This window comes from Tamandua tetradactyla, chromosome 25, assembly GCF_023851605.1.
Source record: "Tamandua tetradactyla isolate mTamTet1 chromosome 25, mTamTet1.pri, whole genome shotgun sequence".
NCBI classification, from domain to species: Eukaryota; Metazoa; Chordata; class Mammalia; order Pilosa; family Myrmecophagidae; genus Tamandua; species Tamandua tetradactyla.
In genome coordinates, this window is record NC_135351.1 from 46,161,864 (window position 1) to 46,172,021 (window position 10,158).

General features: G+C 40.7%; 1 non-coding gene across 1 annotated transcript; it reads left to right on the forward strand.

Annotated features, from left to right (window-relative positions):
* Window positions 1-9,580: 9,580 nt before the first annotated feature.
* LOC143669406 (U6 spliceosomal RNA) lies at window positions 9,581-9,687 on the forward strand. The gene has a single exon (XR_013168918.1). It is a non-coding gene; the product is annotated as a U6 spliceosomal RNA (small nuclear RNA).
* Window positions 9,688-10,158: the final 471 nt, after the last annotated feature.

The window sequence follows — 10,158 nt, forward strand, 5'->3', positions numbered from 1 at the left end:
TAAATTAATAAAAATTTCTTTGTTAAAGATACAATGGATTATTGATAATAGCAATGTCTTTTAAAAATTTAAAACACCACAAGCAGTTTTGACCAATATATATTTGTTGCTGGGGGAAAAATAATTTCTTGCACACTTAAATTTCCCAATCTGACATGTAAAGAGCTTGGAAATTTTCACCTTCATCCTCCTAAGAACTAAATTAAAATGAAAATACAACATCAAAATTTGGGGGATGCAGCAAAAGCAGCGCATAGAAGGAACATTGTAACATTGAATGCATGCATTTGGAAAGAAGAAAGATCTAAAATCAATAATCTGAACTTCACCTTAGGAAATTTAAAAAAGAGCAAATTAAATTTAAAATAAGCAAGAGAAAATAAATTATAAAAATTAGAGTGGAAGTCAATGAAACTGAAAACAAGAAAATAGATTAAACAAGCCCAAATGCTGAAACTCTGAAAATTTCAGAAGACAGCTAAAGCCCTACAGGGCTAGCTAAGCTACACAAGAGCAGAGACAAATGACCAGCACCAGAGGTGAAAGGGGCTGCCACTGCAGTCCCCCGGGTACCAAGAGGGCACCAGAGAATATTGCAAACAACTTTGTGTGCACGGACTCCACAGCTCAGGTGGAATGGGGCAGCTCAGGTGGAATGGGGCAGCTCTGTGGAATGGAGCAGCTCAGTGGAATGGAGCAGCTTGGGTGGAATGGGGCAGCTGGGTGGAATGGGGCAGCTCTGTGGAATGGAGCAGCTCAGTGGAATGGAGCAGCTTGGGTGGAATGGGGCAGCTGGGTGGAATGGGGCAGCTTGGTGGAATGGAGCAGCTTGATGGGGACAGTCTACCCAAACTTCCACAAGAGAAACACGTCACCTGAATGGGCCCATGTCAACCACAGGAATGAACCAACAATCAGCAAAAGCAGACAATTTCACTGGCGAATCCTAATAAACATTTAAGGAAGGGCTGCTACCACTTCCCTGCAATCTCCTCCAGAGAACAGGAGCAGTGGAATGTTTTCTAACTCAAGTTGGGGTAAGTATGACCCTAACATCAAAACCAGACAAAGACATTACAAAAATGCAAAGTTAAGAGGAGACTCTCCCATGAACATGGGGTTAAAAATCCTCAACTAATTATTAGCCAATCGAAGCCAGCAATGTACAAAAAGGCACAACCGAGTGAGATTTCTCCCAGGTATGCAAGGCTGGTTCAACTTTTGAAAGTCCGTCAGTTCTGTCCATCGCACCAATAGGCTAAAGGAGAAACATGAGCCTCCGTGCCGTGAGAGGACACAGGCCTCATGTGGCTGGGAGGGGCCCAGGCCATAGGGTGCCTGCTGTAAGGTGGCAGCTGTCGGACATCCTGGGAAAGGTGGAACATGCTGACAGTAAATGGCTCAGCAGCTGCCAGACATTCCCAGGCGGGATGGGTAGCGGGTGAAGAGGTGGGCACGCGGCATCTTTAGGGCAGTGAAACCACCGTTTGCGATGCAGTGGTGGAGGAAACGTGATGTGCTGCATTTCTCCAAATCCAGAGCTGCAGGACACAGAGAGGGATCCCTAAAGGAAACTGGGGACTTGGGTAACTGTTCTGCCTCAGTTGGGGTCCCTCTGCGGTAACAAATGGAGACATGAAAGCATGCTGGTAACAAAGAGGAAGCCAGGGAGGGAGATTCAGGAACTCTGTACTTTCTGCTTATTTTTTCTGTAAAACCAAAACTGCTCTAAAGATAAAGTCTTTCAATTTTAACATATGTGTGAGACTAAAGCAAAAAATGTTTATTTGGTACAAAATTTCTATTTTGACTAGTACATTTCCTAATATAACTTATGTAGACAGCTTAATTGAACACCATAAGCACATGGAACCTTGAGTAAGACATGAGATTTTGTTGGTTTGTCCACAGTGATGCCCTGATAAATCCCAGAGTTATTTGAACAGTGAATAAAAAAGTATTTGCAAAGTCCCCTTCGGGGAATGGTGAGAAAGGGGGAAAATTCAACTTACCCAAGTTGAATTCTTGATATTCTCAAAAGCACTGTGGACAACCAAAGCTATAGGCTGAGCCCCCAGTCTTGGGGTTTGTTCATATGAAACTTAACCCCACAAAGGATAGGTCAAACCTACTTAAAATATAGGCCTAAGAGTCACCCCCAAGAGAGCCTCTTTTGTTGCTCAGATGTGGCCTCTCTCTCAGCCAACACAACGAGCAAACTCACTGCCCTCCCCCTGTCTTTTTGCCCCCCTACCTTCTTGACCAAAAGGGGGAAGAGCGAAATGAGATAAAATAAAGTGTCAATGGCTAGGAGATTCCAAACAGAGTCGAGAGGTTATCCTGGAGGTTATTCTTACAAATTAAATAGTATCACCTTGTTAGTCAAGATGTAATGGAGAGGTTGGATAGAACTGCCTGAAAATGTAGAGCTGTGCTCCAGTAGCCATGTTTCTTGAAGATGATTGTATAATGATACACAGTGTGACTGTGTGATTGTGAAAACCTTGTGTCTGATGCTCCTTTTATCTACCTTATAAACAGATGAGTAGAACATATGGAATAAAAATAAATAACAGGGAACAAATGTTAAAATAAATTTAGATCGAAATGCTAGTGATCAATGAAAGGAAGGGGTAAGGGGTATGGTATGCATGAAGTTTTTTCTGTTTTTTTTTTTAATTTCTTTTTCTGAATAGATGCAAATATTCCAAGAAATGATCGTGATGATGAATATGCAACTATGTGATGATATTGTGAATTACTGATTATATATGTGGAACGGAACGATCAAAAGTTACGAATGTTTGCTTTGGTGTTTTATGGTATTTAAAAAAAATTAATAAAAATAAATAAATAAATAAATAATAAAGTCTTTCACTTTTTAAAAATCTGAATTACTTCACTCCAAAACACCATTGAGTTGTGAAGAGAATTGCTGTGCATTTCTTATGAAAACACGTGGACCTCTCAGCCATCTGTGCAGCTGCTGGGTTTATAGTTATTCATATTCTGCCTGTGCCTTCTAAACGTGCCCGCAAATAAGACAGTGATTCCTCTTCCTCACGTGTTCAGCAGGCCCTTTAAATTAGCTAGCCGCTCTCTTGTCATGCCTGCAAATGTATAGTCTTTTAATAAACAAGTGTCAGTAAATCCACCCGGGGCGGATGTCGCTTTGCATGCAGTGGAAACCCCGTTGTGCGACGACTTCGGTGCAGAAGCAGAAGGAGCTGAACGGGCGAGGAGGCCCAGGCGCCTGGCCGGAGTAACCCTCCAGGAGCACGTGGGCGCACCTGGCTTTATGGTGAGGCGGGAGTCTCAAGGCCTGCAGGTGAAGCCGGCTTTACCCGTGCTGCAGACACAGAAGCCATTTAAACCCTGGCCTGTTCGGACAGCTGAGGGTGCCAGGCCTGTTCGGACAGCTGAGGGTGCCATCTGCAGTGCCGGCCTGGGGGCAGCAGTCGTGTGGCCCCTGCCCAGGCACGGTCAGAGGTGGCCTCCTGGGTGGATGCACTCTGGCTGCAGGGTTCCCCCCCACCACCACATTGTGTCCTGTCCCTCCTTGCTCTGGGGCTTCACTAGGTTTGAAATTTCCCCTCCTGGGGCGGCAGGAGTGGCCAGACGGGCGAGGCAGCAGCCCTGCAGGAGGCAAGGAGGCCGGCCCAGGATTGCGCCCAGGGAGGGCAGGTAGAGTTTTAAGTGGTGCCAGAGGGGACGTGGCCAGAAAGGAGATAGGGTGCAGCCAGGGGAGGCGCAGGGTTATATTTCACAATAAAAAATGTTTAAAAATAAAATAAACAGAAGAGGACTCAGAAAACTGGAGCGAGGAAGGGAAACCAGCAGGGGCCTCGGGACCCAAGGAATGGTGGTTAGTTCACTAAATTTTCTTTTAGCCTGTAATGCCGGACTCGGAGTGAAAGAAGCCGACAATCTGCAAATTCCAACAGAAGCAGATAAAAAAGGCCCCAACACAGCTTTTCCTTTCCAGCCAAAGTGTCCAGAAAGGGGCATACAGCAAGGCAGAGGACTTCTAGCCAGTAATCGCTCTACTCCAGCCAGCTGCCACTGAAATAGCGACGGTCACACCAGCCCCAGTCCAGCAGAGGCTGTGGGCAGCAGAGCCGCGACCTCTCCTCTCCCAGGCTGTGTGCACACCCCCTCCCCTCTGGGCGGGTCACAGGAGGCCTAGGGCAGAGTCAGGATTGTCAGCCCACCCAGCAGCAATGAGGCCAGCCCCCACCTACACGGGGGCATGTCAGTGGGAGCCAGCACCCCCACCCCGAAATGGTGGGGACCCCAGTAAGTGTCAGTGGAGGTACCTTCCACCCCCACCTGGCAGTACCAAGCCAGTGCCCCCTTGCTGCCCCTGCCAGAATGTTGTCAAAGGAAACCAGATAAAACAGAAGATTTGAATATGATTTAGAGTCTCAAAACTTAATGTCCAAATCATCCAGCATTCGATAGAAAATTACTCGTCACAGCAAGGACCAAGATGACCTCAAATTGAATGGAAAAAGGGTAATCAGCAGACAGAAGCATCAAGGTGGCGCAGATGCTGGGGCCCTCTCCCAGCGATTTGGAAGCTGCCTCATAAAATGCTTCAACCAGCGATTACAAAGACACTTGAAACAATGTAAAGGCAGAAAGCCTCAGTAAAAATATGAAGTCCCAGAAAATAAATAAAAGATGTAGAGAAGAATTGATAGACAGACATTTTAGAACTGGAAAATATAATTTTTTAAAAATCATAGATGAGTTCAAATAACGAGGAAACAGAGGAAAGAACTGATGAACTGGAAGATAGAATAATAAAAATCATCCAGTCTGAACAACAGAAAATACACTTAAAAAAAATGAAAGTGCTTCAGAGACCTGTGGGACATGACAAATATTTGGATAGCCCAAAGGAGAAAGAGGGCAGAAAAGAAAAAGTATTCAAAGAAAAATGGCCAAAAACTTCCAAAATTTGGCAAAAGACATAAACCAACAGATTTTAAAAGCTGAGCAATCCCCAGGCAAGGTAAATCCAAAGAGATCCATACCAAGATATGTGCTAGTCAAATTTGTGAAAACCAATACAAAGAAAAAATCTTGAAAGCAGCAACAGAAAAACTGTAACTTATTTAAAGATAAAAACAATTCAAATAAGCAGTTTTCTTGTTAGAAACCATAGAAGCAAGGAGGAAATGGCACAACATTTTCAAGGGCTAAAGGATGAGAACTGTTAACTCAGAACCATCTATCTATAATCTTGGAGGAACCCTAGATCCTTCAAAAATGGAAGAGAAGTCAAGGCATTCTAAGATGAAGAAAAATGTGTCATCTGCAGATAATACCCTAAAATAAGAGCTAAAAAAAATTTCTCTGAATAGGAAGGAAATGATGAGAGAAGAAACTTCAAACATCTGTAAGGAAGAAAAAGCACAGTAAGCAAAAAATATATGTAAGTGCGATGACAGAAGGTTAAGAGGTGAAAAGAGAGGCAAGATTTTCATGCTTCATCCAAACTGATGAAATTACAACACTGTTGTGGTGGCTTATATCTATATGTACTCCAGAAAAAAAACTGCTCATAAATCTAATCAATTCCTGTGGATGAAACCACTGTCAGTAAGATTTTGATGAAATTACTTCAGTTAACAGGTGTGTCCTGCCTCAGTCGCGATGGATCTAAACCCTGTTAGTGGAGGCCTTTATAAGAGAATGAAAATTAAAACCAAGAGAGAGAAAGCCACAGGAATCAAAAGCTAAAGTGGAACCCAGAAGAGAAGGAGGAAAGTAAGAAACACCATCTTGCCTTGTGTGTGACAAATGAAGAGCCAATGGCCACTGGCAGCCAGCCCTATAATGCCGCAGTGCTCAGGCAGGAAGCATCATCTTGATGATGACGTGATTTGGACATTTTCCCAACACCACAATCATGAATGAATAAATTCCCATTCTTTAGGCTGAAACATTTATGGTATTTACCTAAGCCAAGAAAACTAAAACACCAGTACATAAGTTATATATATATATAATATATATATATATAATGTAATGCCTAGAGCAACTTATAAAAATGCTGTACAAAAAAATGCAAGCAAAAATACTATAGCTAAATCAAAATTAAATTCTTTCAATGTTCAAATAACCCATGGGAAGGCAGGAAAAAGAAAAAAGGAGGAAGAAAAAAAGACAAACAGAAAATTTTAAAAATATATACTTAACCCCTAACCTATCAATTATTTCATAAAATGTAAATGGTCTAAATATACCAATTTAAAGAGACATTGGCCAGGAGGATTAAAAACCATAATCTGAATATATACTGTCTACAAGAAACTCACTTGAAATATAGCCACATATGTATATTGAAAGTAAAATTTTGGGAAAATTATATCATGTAAACATTAATTGAAAGCAGGAGTATATATATTATAAGGTAACTGCTCTAGTTTGCTAGCTGCCAGAATGCAATATACTAGAAACAGAACAGCTTCTAAAAACAGGAATTTAATAAGTTGCTAGTTTACAGTTCTAAGGCTGAGAAAATGTTGCAATTAAAACAAGTCTATAGAAATGTACAATCAGGGGCATCCGGGAAAGATATCTTGGTTCAAGAAGGCCGATGAAGTTCAGGGTTTCTCTCTCAAGTGAGAAGGCACATGGTGAACACAGTCAGGGCTTCTCTCTCTCATCTGGAAGGGCACATGGAGAACATGGCATCATCTGCTAGCTTTCTCTCCTGGCTTCCGGTTTCATGAAGCTCCCTGGGAGGCGTTTTCCTTCTTCATCTCTAAAGGTCACTGGCTCGTGGACTCTCTGCTTCACGGTGCTGCAGCATTCTCTGCTCTCTCTGAATTGCCTTCATTCTCCAAAATGTTTCCTCTTTTATAGGACTCCAGAAACTTGTCAAGACCCACCCAAATGGGTGGAGACATGTTGTCACCTAATCCAGTTTAACAACCACTTTTGATTAAATCACATCATCCAGGGAGATGATCTGATTACAGTTTCAAACATATAGTATTGAATAGGGATTATTCTACCTTTATGAAATGGGATTTTGATTAAAACGTGGCTTTTCTAAGGGACACACATCTTTTCAAACCAGCACAGTAACATAGACTGCTAAGCAAAGAAAATTACCAAAGACAGACTGGGACATTATATAATGATTTATAAAAAGTCAATTCACCAAGAAAACACAGGCAATCATAAATAATATATGCACCAAACCGCAGAGCTGCAAAATATGTGGAGCAGACTTCCAGTTTCAGCTCCAAAGAATAAAGAGCTTAAAGCCACTGGTCCCATTTTTACAACAAGGAAAAACACTAAATAAACTGAAAATCAATGACTTTTCTTGGACTCATCAGAGAATTGAGTTCACAGAACAAATCTGGGGATACAGATGAATCCAAAAAGTCACAGCCAAGATCTGTTTAACTGGAGTAGAAGCTGCCGGGGCCACAACCTGGCAGGACCATTAAAATGGTGATTTTAATCCGTTTATGGAGGTTCACTATGGACTAGCTTAAGAGACACTCCTGAGGGTCACAGTCTCAGGGATTCCTCCAAGAACCCCACCAGTTTCTCACGGTGAAGAGCCCTCCCCTCTTGGCTCTGGCAGGGAGAGAGGAAGAATTGCCATCATGAAATCTGCCAGGGGACAAAGGCCAGCTCTCCAGGGAAAAATCCTTCTCCAGAGCCTTATTCCGTCTTGAGGAAGGACAGTCCCTCCAGCTCCTATCCCCTCTAAGCTTCGTGTCTCATGTAAGGGAGAGAGTTAACACACTTGTGAAAGTGACAGGGCCACTGGAAGACTGAGATTTAATGACAAGGTAATAGAAGACTTCCCCTCACCAGCACCTTACCACGGTACCAATAAATTTTCAGTATAGTATCAGTGACTTCTGGATGAAAACTCTGTAACACACGAAATGTATGAAACTGAAACTGCTGGAACTGCGAGGAGAAATGCACAAACCCACAGTTGTAGTTGAAGACTCAGCAATCCTCAGTTGCTTGAACACTGGGCGGAAAATCAGCAAAGAACATGGAACTGAGCAGAAGCACCAACCCACAGGGTCCATTCGACAATCGTAGGGCATTCCACCCAGCAGCAGCAGGAAACCCAGTCTTTGCAGTCGCCCATGGAACATACACCAAACCCCAACAAATTTAAAATAATTGAAATAATACAAAGTGTTCTCTGACCATATGGTGTAAACAAATTAGAAATCAACAACGTAATGATAACAGAAAAATCTCCAAGCAACACGCTTCTAAATAATCCATGGATCAAAGAATTCATCTCAAGGTAAATAAAAAAATACATTGAAGTGAAAATTGAAAGTCAGTGAAGAGAGGCAGAATTATAGCATTAAATGTATACATTAGAAGACAGGAAAGTTTCAAATCAATAATCTTAGCTTCCACCTCAAGAACCTCATAAAAGAAGAGTAAAACAAATTCAAGACATGCAGAAGGAAGGAAATAGTAAGTTAAGACCATAAAACAATGAAATTGAAAATAGAAAAACAACACAGAAAATCAATTAAACAGAGTGGTGTCTTTGAAAAAGGTAAAATTTGCAAAGATTGACAGAGAAAAAAGAAAGAGAGCATAAATGAGCATTATCAGATATGGAACAGCAGATGCCATTTCAGACCCTGTATGCAACAAAAGGATAACAAGGGAATATTGTTAATAATGCTACACACATAAATCTGATGATTGAGATGAAATGGGCCAACCTCAAAAAACACAATCTACCTCAACTCACCCAGTATGATTTAGACAATTTGAATAGCCCTATACTATTAAGTAAATTGAACAGTATTTTAAAACTCAAAAAAACAAACAACTCTTCCAGGTTCAGTTGATTTTATTGGAAAAATCTACCAAATATTTAAAGAAAAACTAACACTAACTCTATACAGCTTCCTCCAGAAAACAGAAGGGGAAGGAAAACTTCCTAATTCATTTTATGAACCTTTTACTATCCTGACACCAAAACCAGACAAAAACAATATACAAAATAAAACTATAGACCAATATCTCTCTCATGAACATAGTCACAAGAATCTTCACAAAATATTAGCCAACAGAATTCAGCAATACATAAAGAGCATTACACAGTATGACCAAATGGAGTTTATTCAAGAAATGTAAAGCATGTTCAGTATAATCCAACATGTTAACTGACCTAAGAAGGAAAATCATATGAACATATCAAATGTTGCAGAAAAAGCATTTGACAAAATTCAATGCCTAGTTTTTATTTTTAAAAACTTATCAGAAAAATGGGGAGAAGGGATCTTCCTCAACTTGATAAAGGGCATCTCTAAAAGACCTGCAGCCAACTTTACACTTACTGGTGAGAGACTGGGTATGTCCCCCTCATATTGGAACTAAGGTAAAGATGTCTGCTCTCACCACTCCTATTCAACATAGCACTGGGAGTTCTGGTTGGTGCAGTAAGACAAGAAAAGGTAATGCAGGTCATACAGCTCTGAAAAGAAGAAGCAAAAGTGACCCTATCTGTAGATTTTCTATGTAGAAAGTCCTAAGGAATCTATTTTAAAAAGCAACTAGAGTGCTCACTTCAGCAGCACATATACTAAAATTGGAACGATACAGAGAACATTAGCATGACCCTTGAGGAAGGATGACATGCAAATTCATGAAGTTTTCCATATTTAAAAAAAAAAGGCAACTAGAAATAATAAGTGAGTTCAGCAAGGTCACGTGATACAAGAAAAACATGCAAAAATCAATTGTATTTCTAAATACTGGCAATGAACATGTGGACACCAAAATTTAAAACACAGTGTCACTTACTATCATTTTAAAAATTAAATGTTAAGGTTTACATCTAACGACATTTATAGATTTGTATGCTGAAAACTACAAAATGCTGATGAAAGAAATCAAAAAAGAATAAATGAATGGGAGATATACCATGTTCATGGATTGAGAGACTCAACATAATAAAGATTTTAGTTTTCCCAGAAATCATATTTTAAAACAATTCCTGTAACACCCCAATGAGATTTTTGGTAGTTATAGATCAGATTATTCTAAAATTTATATGGAAAGGCAAAGGAGCCAGAATGGATAAAATAATTTTGAAAAAAACAAAGAACAGAATGAGAGGAATCAGTCCGACCAACT